This window comes from Tyto alba, unplaced genomic scaffold (assembly GCF_018691265.1).
Source record: "Tyto alba isolate M040663 unplaced genomic scaffold, T.alba_DEE_v4.0 Super-Scaffold_7, whole genome shotgun sequence".
NCBI lineage: Eukaryota > Metazoa > Chordata > Aves > Strigiformes > Tytonidae > Tyto > Tyto alba.
The window spans coordinates 41,623,066-41,637,213 of NW_024881328.1; the positions used below are offsets into that span (position 1 = coordinate 41,623,066).

Sequence of the window (14,148 nt, forward strand, 5' to 3'; positions counted from 1 at the left end):
AACGATAAATCACATTTAGGGGTTCTGGTGTGACCGAGCCTAAGCCAGGATTAGCAGACTCAGCCTGCCTAAGTAGCTGGGTTGCATTTAGGCTCCTCTCCTGGAAGCAAAACCACTCCTCTCCCCACCAAAGCCACAAAAGCCCCAAGGCCTCCACACTTAGCATCGCCCAACCACCTCACATCTGAATTTACCTGACTAAAATAAACACACCCTAAGCTTCTTTCTTCAGCCCTATTTTGTATTAACTGGAATTATTTCCAATTTGAACCCTACCTCCCAACTACATGTACTTCAAAACTTGTCATACTATCAACACCAATGCATTTAAACAAGCGATAGGCAGGCAAACAACTCTGACTTGTTCTCAAAACAAGCTCTCTAAGCAAGTCAGACAGCACGTACAGGCTAACACTGATCCTCAAAACATTTGCACAAAAATCGCTAGCCTTAGGGAAGCCACAAACTGGCTTAGACCCACCATTCCACCAGCCCAAGCATTACAGCAGGTTTCAGATCAAGATCACTCAACAGTTCAGCTACCTGCAATATTTTAGCATGTTTAAACACATTTCATGTTTAGTAAAAAAAATAAGAACAGGGAGTTTTGTTTGTGGTTTTGTTGTTGTTTTTTTTGTGTTGTGTTGCTTTGTTTGTGGGTTTTTTTGGTTTGCTTTTTTAAATATTTATTTATAAACCTACCCTATTAAAAACAGCTTAGCAGTACCAAACATGCAACAATTAAGACTGTCACATTCATGGTTGTTTAATTGCACAGGAGTAGAAAAGCTATGTATAGATTTTCATTATCTTGCTCATAAACTAGATTTCAGTTCTGTCTTCAAAGATCAAGTGGCAGACAAATATGTATATATTATATATATAATTAGTGAACTTGAAAAGAATAATCAAAATCAAGCATAAAACTTTTAAAGGAAACTACTCTCAGCTCTCAGGAACTGAATTTCTATTAACCAGATCATTATTTCTGTATGTCATCAATTAATTGTATGCTCTTCACAATGAGAGGTGTTAAATAAGATGAATTACTTAATATATAGCCCTCCAGAGAAGCTCTTTAAAGATATAAGTAACAATGGAAATGCAGTATATATGTGATCGAAGAGTGAAAGTTCTGTGTAACTGCCATTTCCTATTTCTCTTTTTTTAAACACTGAAAGTTCACACAGCTAATTATAAAATACCATGAACTGAACACATTGAAGAGCCAACTCATTATTCCCTCTTGTCAATAAGACACCTTTCAAGTCTCACTGTATCTTCAAACAGTCCCCAGAGGCATAAAGAAGATACAGACAAGGTGAAGTAAAAAGCTTAAATAGAGAAGTGGAAAAATACGGACTAAAAAAAAAATCTGTGATGTAGTACTAAAATGTACATACAGAGATCACAAATGCGAGTACTAAGAGATTTATTCTTGAGAGCCACTTCATGGTCACTAATGATTTTGTTTGTGGGAGCAGCTTCCAGAAGCGTATCATATTTAACAAATACAGTATAAAGTTATCAATAGCTCTCTTCCTATATGAATCCACACTAAGGACCAGCTTGTATACCTGCTCCTCGCCTTCCCCAAGAACACTGTGCATGGAACTCAGTAAAACGAGAACGTATTTTTATTCCCAGTATTAAATTCAAATCTTGACATGCTGTACCACTTCACCATGGTCTGTCATACTGGAAGAACAACGCTGCAGTCAACCAGCACAGAGTCAGTTCAGATCCATTCCAGTGGCTTCTTCGCCCGTAACAGCTGAGTGTGCTCATTATCTAGAATACACGCTAGTTCCTTACACATCCTCATGCATTCATTTGGTTTTGTTTGGGTTTAGATATTGCACGATAAACAGTTTAAATCTAATAAATGCCCCAGCCACAATGTTTAAAAGAATGCTCTGCCTTTCCAATCTGTACTAAGCATTTCAAATCAAATCTAAAGATCCAGAAATGTAACAACAGATTTACACTATCCCCCACATAAGAATTATTTTATGCAAATTTGAGCTCAAAGCAGGATGCATCCCTATTAACTTATGTTTCTACACCATTAAAGAGCCCTTACGAGCACATCATAAAGGTAGGTACTACACAGGGCAGAGACTGAGAAAACCTACCTCAATATCAAGAATTTACACAAACAAAAGTACAAACACTGATGAATATACAGACCTCTGCCAGCATATGGAACCAGGGCTATGTGGTTGTCCTGCAGATATCTGTGGTCCTATGACTAGGGCAAACAACTGACTGGTTCTGCCCTTGACTTGATGAGCCCTGATGTGACCCATCTCCAGGACAGGTAAGTAAAAGCAAAGCAAGAGCAATGATTTTGGGATCGTTTGGCTTGGACAGCACTGCACTAGTAATTTTTTTAAAATATACCTTTGGAGTTTGTAAAGCATTACAAGGACATCGGGAAAGAGGAATTAGAGACCATCCAGTTAGAATACTGAATCACTGCAACCTGTCAAAGTAGTCAAGAAGTCTCTCGTGCCTAGAAAATACCACTGTATTTTTCTCAATATCTGTATATATGATGGAGCCACAAGATACCATCTAAGCTGATGACACTGAAAACAAAGAAATGACCTTCTTAATTTAAAGAATGAGCTCAAAAAACGACAGCACTGGTCCCAAGGGAGGTAGCTAGCTTTGTTCTACTCCCATCAGTATTATGACACATGCAGGTTTTTAATGAGGGAATTTCTCAACTCCCATAGGTACCTGCCAAAGGAGGTCATCGAAAGAGAAAGACTGTCAGCCCAGACCAGATCTCTGAAGGCCAGAATGATCGCTCCTGCTATCTCCTAACAGGCATGTCAAAGCACAAAGATGCTAGAGTGCAAGGCATGCAGTCAACAGCTGAGCTACCGTTACTTGCAGCCCCAATCCCATCTCTAAAGCCATATAAGAGATATATGCCAGTGAATACCTAAATAACTCTCTACAGCCAGACAAATGGAGCTGGAAACTGTTTTCATGAAACGTCACAGCAATTTTATAAAAACAAATCACTGAAGCTGGGTGGAAGCTTTAATCTGGGAGGAATGTATTAAACGGTTTATTTATTTTCTCTAAAACTCTGTATTGATAAATCGCTTCATTATTCCTAGTTTTCCAGGGCAAGATCATGGCCAATTCACACAGCCTTTTTTTCAGACATGTACAAAATTTCACATGAGGAGGCAAATACCACTCCTGTGTATGAGCCACACACAATACCCACCAGAAGATACAGAGGCAGTGCTCCTGACACAACCCATAAAACCACCCAGTCTCTTAATGTGCATTAGGCCAGATTCCTACTGTGAAATGCTCCAGATAAAAGTACAGCTTTGATCATTATAAAGCTAAATAAATTCTCTGCATCAACTATTTACGACCACGGGTAAAGACCCAGCATAAATCAGAACACCGGGCTGAAGGAATCAACAAAAGCTTCCTAATCTCATTTCTATGCACGTCATTCTACAAAGGTTAGCTCTCTGAATCAGCAGGAGTAAGAAACTGCCCTTCAGTACGGGTACTAATTTTAAATACTGCACACATTTGTAATCAAAGGTGCTCTATATGGTGAAAACTTTATATACATAGGGAATTCCACGGATGAAGGTTTTCATCTGGCTATGAAAGCCTGGCTGCCTCTTCCTCCAGCCGATAGCTGTTTCACTGCATAATTGCTCACCGAAGCAACCGCTGATTTTCATACTGTATCCCCAGGCTCGACTGCATTCACCAGGCTCTTTATTCAAGCAAATTGCCACGGGGATGAAGTTATTTGGCCATATGAGAAAGATAAATTTGGGGGGCTGGCCGCATGACGAACCCATGCAGCAGCTGAACGTCCACCGTAACCATGGGGGCAGGGCAGGCAGGAAAGGAGAGACAGAAGATAAGACTGAAGCAGCCGTAAAAGCCTGTATTTTATATTCCCAGTGACACATGCATTTTGACAACAGTGGTCAGTTGTCTTGTGAACACAGATTCTTTTTTTTCTTCTTAAGATAGAAAAGACGGCACCAAAAATCCGTTTCCTCTTCAGGGAAACATGTTAAAAAGTCATTTATTCCCTCTATTCATATGTACATCATTTCAAGACCAAATACATGAAAATAATTGGTTAAACTCATAAAAAAAAAGAAATTCTCACAAGATCATCTGCCACTAAGAAGCAACACCAAGGAATAACACTGGTTTACTGGGATGTTGTAGTATTGCAGCTCAACGTTACCCAAAATTTTCATTCACATATACTATGCTTTAAATTTTTTTTTTTCTCCTCAGTGCTTCCCAATAAAGCACATTATCACACAAGAAAAATTAAATTTTCAACATGACATGTTGTGCTCAGTGCTTGATGTCAATTCATATTGGTATTAGCAGCATAGAAGCTATCACAAACTATCATTCAGCCACATGTAACGTTAGCTTTTGGGTATTTCTTAATGCAAATATTGTGCTAGACGATACTTCAGAAACCAACTGCGGTTGAGCGTATAACCACAGAAGTGCAAAGATTGGGGAACCATCACTCTCACACAAGACTACAGCTGCAAGCAGATAACTGCACCAGCTACCCAACAAAGTGCCTGGGCTAAAACAAAAAACAAACAAAAACAACACACAAAAATCCCCCCCAAAAAGAACACAAAACCCAACAATACAACCTAGATTGAGCTTTTCAAAACCCACCATATCTGCTTCTCTCAACAGGTAGGTTTATGATGTATTTTAGGAAATACGTGGATCATTTCATGGACTAACGTTGGTCTCTTCTCCCAAGTAACAAGCAATAGGATGAGAGGAAAAGGCCTCAAGTTGTGCCAGGGGAGGTTTAGATTGTATATTAGGAAAAATTTCTTCATCAAAAACGTTGTCAAGCACTGGAACAGGCTGCCCAGGGAAGTGGTTGAGTTGCCATTCCTGGAGGTATTTAAAAGCTGTGTAGATGTGGTGCTTGGCAACATGGTTTAGTGGGGAACTTGGCAGCGTTAAGTTAACGGTTGGACTCGATGATCTTAAGGGCCTTCTCCAACCAAAACAATTCTATGATCCTGACTAGACTATCTGAGTTCTCCCTGAAGCATCAAGCGATACTCAATTAAAGCACAGTACACCCACAGGCACAAAACATAGATGATGTAATAATATTACATCATATAGATAACCTTATTGTTACATAAAAACTGCCAAAGAAGCACTAATATATCATCTTGTAATGGCACTACGAGGAGGTTTGGAAGCCTTTACTGCTGGAATTTTAGTCACAGCCACAATGACATTTAACAACTTAATTTTGAGATACATTCATTGACATATTTGCTTCTACAGAAAGCCAGATCTGATAGGTCCACAGAACCTGGTGTTGATTTGAATGGAGATCAGCTGCAATTTAAGTTTTGAAGCGTTCAGGAAAATACACTTCCAAAAAGTATTAACTACTCAAGCTGCATAGAAACAGAGATCATAATTAATGTTTAGATAGAGAATGGGGCATGGCGGGGGTTCATCTTGAGGATGTATCAAGGCAGTGATGCTGAATGACATTTCTGCCAAGGTCTTATTTGCAAGTAGCATGAAATCGCTTAAGAGATAGAGTAGTACAGCCCTGAACCCCCTGACTGGGACTGCAAATTAAGCAAATAAGGAGGAGCCATCTGAGAGGGTGACATCCTGCTGCAACCCGCTCTTGGCTCAACATCAGCCAACTAGAATGAAACACGTAGCAGTTGCTTCCATTAACTTTAAAAAGTTGCCAGCATCTCAAGTAAACAAAAAGAATCTGTGGTGTTTCACAGACCAGTCTGGAAAGAGCATTTATTTGAGTCAGCCACATGTTATTACACACAAATGCATTTATTAGACATTTTGGTGCAGGGAATACTTCTACGGCGCGTTCTCTGCTAGAAAAACTTGGCGAAAGGAAAAGGAGAAGCCAGAAGCACAGTAAACAGGCTGGGATTGCCATCCAACATTATATTTCAGAGACAAGAGAAGAAAGGGATGGATTAATTATCAAAATAAACTAGTAAAAAAGGAGCTAGCCTCTGAGCAATTAAGTTTCCTTCACTACACGAAGATAGGACTTGGAGAGGAACAGTGCATGTTATATTTTCACTATAAAGCTTCTAACGGTCAATGGCATACTGCTTATAAGACAATTAGAGAAGCTCAGTCTTAATAAAATTACTGTAATGCGAGTGCAGAAGTAGAGGTAAGCCATACTTGGCACTCATCAAGGGTTTATCTTAAAAAAAAAAAAAGTATGATGTCAGTGCGAGTTTATGCAGGAGTTTCAAGTCTCATGCAAGGATTTTATTAATAACCTAGAAGATGGAAGTAGCAGGCTATTTAATTTCTAGATAATGAAGCAGGAGGGACTGCAATTATATCAGAAAATTGGATTGTACTTCAACATGACCATAACAAGTTAGGAAAATAGAGTGGAAAAAAACAAAAGCAGCATCACAGGGACAAACAGAGTGTCCTCCACCTAAGCAGGACCAACCAGCTGCAGAAAGACAGGGTAGGATGGCAAACTCCTGGCACTGCAGACGAGCAGCTGTGAATTCCTGCAGCATGCAGACAAGCAGATAGCTTCCCCTGGCCCTCCCGTCGCCAGCAGCGTACAAAGCCTCAGCCACAACTCCCTGTACCGCTCTGGGTAGTGCATTACACTGAAGATAAGGACCGGATGAGAAGGGCTTGTACGCACTTGCACAAAAAAAAAAAAAAAAAAAAAAATCTGCCTAGAAAATACACTGTAAGAAAAAGAAGCGTATGAATTGTGGTTACTTGAGAGAACAGACTAGAAAGAGACAAGAGGTGAGGGTTCTTACCAAGAAATAATCTGTTGATCCCATTTTAGGGCAAGTGAAAGACCATTACCATTTTTTCAGTTCCTATTTTATTATGATCCCAAGTCACCACAATTCTAGGTATAAAACTTGGGATCTACAGTCTAGCAGATCTGGAAGGCAGGCACTGACAATGTGCATTTTAAAACAGTTTGCCCTCAGAACACTTGAAATCCTGTATGATTTCACTCTCCCCACTGGAAGCATCCCTGTACCTCAGGGCACCCCGTGTATCACATCATCAGTATCTCACTGGCTGGTTGACAAACCAGAGGATCTACTCTGTTAAACTTGTCTGCTTTAGAGACTAGTACTTGATTCCCCTTTTCTGCAGAAGCCATAGAAGTAGCACGTCTCTCTCTCAAAGATGGCTTAAAAAAAATGTGGTTAGGTAACATCGACATATATGGCACAGCAGAATTAGTACCACACAGACTTCAACATTTAGCATTACAGAGAAAAGTATTCATATTTAAAGCAGCGCCCTGATTTTTAGCACATACACGAGAATTACACCTGTCACGTCTGTTGTGGTTTGGGCCTGGTCAGCAGCCAACCACAACGCAGCCACTCTCTCTCCCTTCCCCTCCGGCAATGAGAAAGGACAGAGAGCCAGGCTTGGGGTTCAAGATAGGACTGGGATGGGGAAAAATTCCCCTTTATGATCACGAGCAAAAGGCAGACTCGTTAGGGGAAGAAAAAAAAGAACATACATTTATTACAGACACTAACAACACATAACAGAGTAGGACAGTGAGAAGCATTGCCACATCTTGAGAACACCTTCCCCCCATCCCTCCCTTCTTCCCGGGCTCAGCTCTGCTCCCGATATCTCTACCTCCCCCCCCAGTGGCACAGGGGCAGGGAATGGGGGGTGCAGTCAGTGCTGCCACTTCCTTCATCTTCGGTGAGGGGAGTGTCCAAAACTTGTTACCCTCTGCTCCATCGTGGTCCCCCTCTCACAGCAGACAGTCCTCCACAAACTTTCTCTGACTTGAGTCCCTCCCACGGGCCGCAGCGTTCCCCACACTGCTCCGTCATGGGTCACTAACTTCCTCCGACTGGATTCTCTCCCACGGCTGCAGCCCTTCCCGAGCTGCTCCGGCGTGGGACTCCCCCGCATGCTGCAATCCTCCCAGCACTGAATTACAGCAGCGGGGCTGCCTTTTCCCATGAGACCCCGGCCTTCTTCGGGCACAGAACCTTGATCAGGCAAGCAGAAGCCACAAGCCATAAATCAATGTCTGCTCCACTGTAGATCTCCATGGGTGGCGGGGGGGGGGGCCGCCCTGCCGTCTCCCCACAGGATACAGGGGGGTCTCTGCTCCGGCACACCTCCCCCCTCCTTTCTTCCTCCGTTCCTCCACTGACCTTGGTGTTCATGCAGCTGCAGCAACTCCTCCTCACAAGTCCGACTGCCTGTCACCACGTCCCTTCTTAAATACGTTATTGCAGAGGCGTGGCTAATGGGCTCAATTTCCCAAACAGAAGTGGAGCTGACTTGGAGCTGGGGGAGCTTCGAGAAGCTTCTCACAGGGGGCTGTCCCGATAGCCCCCTCCCCTGCCACCAAAAAACTCCACCATTCACTCAACCCAGGACAACGTCACACATGACCGCAAAGAATCTTTTCTCCTAAGAAAGGCACACCACCAACCTATATATGATTTTTAAATACAGTAAATAAATTTGAGATTTTGATACTGTTTAAGGTTCTAGTGTGAACTGGCAAATTTCTGAAGCCTTTTCTGCAAAGTGATAAAGCACCTGTGCCCTGCATGTAAGCACTCACTTCTCCAAAATTACTTCACAAACAAGATATTAGACAGCTATCAATTCAATGTGATGAAGCAACACATTTTCATCTGACATCTACAGCACATAAATATACAAAAATGCTGGCAGAGAGCAAATAAAAGCTGAATACATTGCGTGTTATGAGTATGCCCTTCTTCATGGTTCATTCATGTGAAAAAAATATTTCTGACAGTTTAAAGGGGAGGAAAAGAACCAGGAGGAACCTGCGAGGAAACTCCTTCTCTGACAGTCACCCAGATCCCTTGGATTGACCCCAACGTCCCAAGTGCCAGGAGCCTCTTGCAGCCACGCTCACCACTGCATCACCTGCAGGACTTGCTCTGTACACTGAACCCCGCAATCACTATCTCAAAATATTTGAAGATTCCTGCACTGCTGCTTTCGTTCCTTGTATTGAGCCTTCTCTCCAGAACCCTAATCTCTTCACTTAGCACAGCTGTATCTAAATTTCATCAGAGCACAACTACAGATATCAGATGTTCAAGCTTAATCAGACAGCAAAACTCTTCAGATGAACATGCTCAAGTATTTTAAAAGCTACACCTTATTAAGTATTAAAATGGAAGAGGAAAAAAACGTATTTATACATTTATAGGGGTGTCATCAGTACCCCCTGCTCCTGATCCCTCATTAAGATGGCCAGCACAACTAACAGCATTTTCTAAGGCAAACAGCCATATATGGTGCCGTCATCCTGCCAAGGACCCCTAAAAGAACCTGTCTGTCCCCACAGTGTTGGGTGACAAGGGCCTGCAATTAAATTAGTCGTTCAATGTCTATTAATAAGATAGGAAATTAGACCTAGCCAGTAGCTTTTTGTTGTTGCTGTTTGTTTTACTGACAGCAGCTGCAGACAGTTGCTTACACATCACACCCACTAATTGTATATACGCTACAAGTCTAATTTTAAAAGCTTATTTTTATCAAGCCAGCTGGAAACAAAGAAAAACCGAAAAGTAGCAGTCGACTTGTTTGGGCAGGATGTGATACTACTTCAGTACACTCCTACCTGTTTCCATCAGCCAGTCCTTTCAAGTTTAAAAGTTTACATCCCAAACCACCACTTTCCAAACAAAGTTCGTTACGAAGTTAGCCCTATGGCTTAAAATACCATAGCTCTCTTTTACTGCTGTTCCTTAAAAATTGGTTTATCAGACATTTCACCTTCTAGACACTAACTCATTCAGCCAAATATTCACACAGCTTCTACCTTTCAATGTAACATATAAATCATCTCCTGCCAACATCCACTCAAAATTTCTGTCTGCAACCTCAACTTTACAAGCTTCCAACATAAATTAAAAGATCTTAACATACCTGCTAACAAACCTTAAACTGCATAACAAAGATAAAGAAAAAATTTACCTCCTATAAGCACAGTAGCATAGATTTCAGCCTTTTTTTTCTTTTCTTTTTTTTTTTTTTTTAATATCCCTTTGCTTTTTATACTTGGTTTATAGCCGGCTTCTTCTATAATACCTGTCCTTTCATTACAGTATTCCATTACAAATAGTAACCCTGAAGTTAAAATTGGACTTTGCTAGCTGTGATTATACTATAATCTGTCTGAACACACACCAAAAAATCATACTGAGATCTGCTAAGGAAACCCAGACAAAGCAACTAACATAATCTTTTTTTTTTTTTTTTTTTTAAATTACCTCGCAAAATATTCCAATTCACGAGAACAGAAGGGTCATTGCACAATAGCATACTATACCTTAAGGGGTAGGAAAATCTATTTTCTGTCTGTATTCTATATTTCACTGGCACCTTTCATATTACTACCACTTAGAATCAAGGGGGAGTGGGAGAGATAAAAGAGAATGACTATACTAAAGTAAATTACAAGCTTTTTTCATAGGGATGTTACCTAATGCCAAGTGGCAGCCCTACAAATATACATGGGAAGTTCTAAAATTAGCAGCACTGAGGAAAACAGGTTGCCTGCTTCGAAGTCTCACTCCAAAGGAAAGCCAGACCACTCTCCTTCCATCCCTTTTTTCCTCCTTTTCTCCACCACGCACTGCCGGGCAGCTCCCGAGGAAGAACCAGCCCTTCCAGCCCGGCGGGACGGCAGAGCGCAGCCGGGCCCCTCGCCAGCATCTCACCCGGCCGTTCTGCAAGGTGGGCCACCCCTGGCATTCCTAACACACGTAGCAAAACTAGTGACAGCCTGCTGGGGCAGCAAATCTTAAAAAAAAAAAAAATCAGTTGAGTATTAAACATATTGTGAAGAATTAAACATATTTTGAATAAAATCAGCTAACTGCTATGCCCTACTTTCTGGTAAAACCTTCCAAAACATTGTAAGATTAAATGGAAGGAAAAAAAACCACCAAGAAGAAATCAAATACAAGCTGAAAAATAAACATGGTTTAAATAACTCATTTAAATCCTGCTTTAAGAGCAAGCGCTAGACACTGGTCTATGATTTAGAAATAGAACCAGAAGTAGCATTTGAAAAAGAAAGTGGAAGGAAGGCCCTTTCTTCAAAGAACAGAAACTCCAAACTGGCTTCAGACTCAACAGCAGCAGAAGGCAAAGAGCACTGCAGACCCAGAGTCACTTGTGCTACTATATAGTAGCAGCTATAAACTCAAATTACAGTTTTTACCTTCAGAGGAGCCTGTTGCAAGAAGGGTGCAAATCCTACAGACATTAGTTACCAAAACCTTTGAGTATTCAAGGTGCAACACGTTAAAGACATCCTCATGATCAGTTGACTCTCAAGGCACACAACCTAAAAGGGAAGTCCCTTCTAGGAAACTGCTTCTTCAGCACCTTTTTCCCAGGAGAAGAGCAAATACTTCAACTTCTTCCTTTAATTAACATAGTTCCTTATTTGTGCAACACTTTAAACAGTAGCCAGCTTGACGGCTTGAACAGAGAGGTTTTCAAAGAATTTGCTAACCCATACAGGCAGTCTCAGGGGGGTGAGGAGAGGGAAGGGCTGGAGAGGGGAGATTGCAGAATACATAAACACACTCTTTTATGCTAAGCCTGAAAGGCTCCAAAAGCCCAAGAGAGCCAACTGCAGCAATACTTTAAAATGATCAAAAAAGACCAGTGTTATTTTATAATCTAGATGTCAGCATGAAATGCGAAATAAAAATAATCAGCTGATAGCTTTATAACAGAAACAGAGGACAAAGAATCAAAAGGAGATAATTTTGAAACACATGTCTAAAGTCATCATTCTCTCCTGCACACAACACAGCATTTGTCTGCATTTTCACAGACCAAAAAAAAAAAAAAGAGTACTCTGATAGCTTCTTCTGCCCCACAAAGTGCTGTGTAAAGCCTGTGAACCATTGCACCGAGGATCTGTCCATGTGGAATTCAATGTCAGTCTCCCTGTGCTCCAGCTCCTTGACAGGAACTGGACGCTAAGGTTCATGTTGCTTTTTTGCACTCACACGCACTTGTAATTCTTCTAAAATCTTCCCGTATAAACTATGTTTAAACTTTTACATGCATGATGAGGATTTTACAGAATTCAGGAAAATCACGAGTGAAAAAGCATGAAAGTCTATCTTTAAAGAAATGCATGTAAGTACATATTCAGAGGACATACTTCTCTGCTATCCACTTAAATTCCAGCCGGGTTGCTCAGTAAGAACAGAATGCACAGATTAGTCTGGGACAGAGCCTCTCTTTTTACTCATGAAAGATAAAAATTGGTTCTTTAGTAAATATGGCCTCCAGATTCCTACATGTTTAAAAAAAAACAAAAAAAAAAAACAAAAAAAAAAAAAAAAAAAACAAAAAAACAACCAAAACCCACAAAAAAACCCACACAAGAAAAACCCCACTAGATAAAAATAACTAATGGCTTCTGTGAAGAGAGTTGCAACCTTAGGAACCTAATTGTTCACAGAAGGAAGAATTAAATTTTTAGCCTGCACATGAATTATGGGAGAAAAGGGACAAGAATCACTATCTTACAGAAGGAAGAGTTTGTCCAATTCTGCCGCAGCTCCCATGGTTCCAGCCAACCTGAAATGCCAAACTGTGATCCTCATCTCACTATTAAATCTTCCAGCACAACAAGGTATAAACAATTTCAAAACATGGTATTCCTTTCCTGCCCTGCTTGTCTGAACACTTGATTTAACCTAATGCAAGCAAAGAAGAATCATATTTTTCTTTTTTTTTTTACAGGAGATTAAGCTGCATTCTTGGTTTAATCGCAGGGCCCAGCAACTGAAGCCTTACACCTTTTCCATGAATAAAGGCAACTGGAATGTTATCTAGGTTAACAGATTATGCTTACTTTTTGTATATATATTTTGTAAGAGTCTATGGCCGGACAAAAATCTCGTGAGGGGATGCTGAACAAAAGCAGCTGAAAATTTCAAGCAGTCTTTCTCAATCCTCCTTCCATAATTACACTCTGCTGAAGTAGCATAATATGGAAATAGTTACTGGATGGAAATTGCAAAAACATGGACATGCATCCTCCAATATGAAATATCTACATGTTTTGGTAACAGGCTAGCAACTTACTTTCATAGTAATCTCAACACAATCCTCTTTCTGTACAGGGAAGACCGAAGGTGACGCTTTCAGTATTTATATAATAAACATTAAGTTTTAAGATGATGGCTGTTACTCAAGGGATACACTGTTCATTCTGGGTACTGAAAAATTCAACCGATGGAGGGCTGTTATACTATAAAATTATGTTTAGGTTGCATCTGGAAAGAAAGCAAATGATCCCAGCTTTCTGGAAAGCACATCAAGGCTTTACTCTATAGTGCTTACTGAGGGAACAGATTTACTGTAGCCCTTAACCCCTAAGAGACCTCTAACTGTAATTAAGTGGCACTTGAAATTTGACATTTCTTACCCTTCAGGGACCGAGTGAGGGCTCCAGCGTGGTGGTGCTCCCCTGGGAGGCAACACCACAGAGCCCAAGTGCTAGGCAAACCGCTGTGCCTCGCGCGCACTACAGCGTGGGGACAGTCACAACACACCAGTTGGGATAAACACCCAATGCAACCGCTTTCAACCCATTCTAGCAATGAGGAAAAGATCTAAAATAGGCTAAAGTTACAAAAAGGAAATGGGAAAGAAGAAATCAAGGGCAACCGATTAACCTTATACCATATAAATTTATATTAAAAATTTATATAAATTTATATTTTAAAAAATCCATAGATTAAAAAAAAAGGTAAAACCCAATATATATTAGTGGCTAAAATAACCCTTTGTAAGAGCTTCCACTGCCTTTCTTTTGTATTGTGTACTACACGGGAAGCCTAAGGATTATCAACCTAGAAGTTGGGAATTAGTATTGCAAAGATTCACATCCTACATTTTCATTTATCTTATATTCATAAGTTCCTCCACATACAGAGATGTGAAATCTCCACCGACTGCAACAGCTATTTGCTCACCCAAGACAGGGTGCTGGACTGCCTTTATGCTTTTGAGACCAAAAAAAATGTT

General features: G+C 40.7%; 1 protein-coding gene across 13 annotated transcripts in view; it reads right to left on the bottom strand.

Moving 5' to 3' along the window:
- The window catches only part of AGAP1 (ArfGAP with GTPase domain, ankyrin repeat and PH domain 1), a 390,393-nt gene that overhangs the window by 244,184 nt on the left and 132,061 nt on the right, over positions 1 to 14,148 (bottom strand). The window lies entirely within an intron of this gene.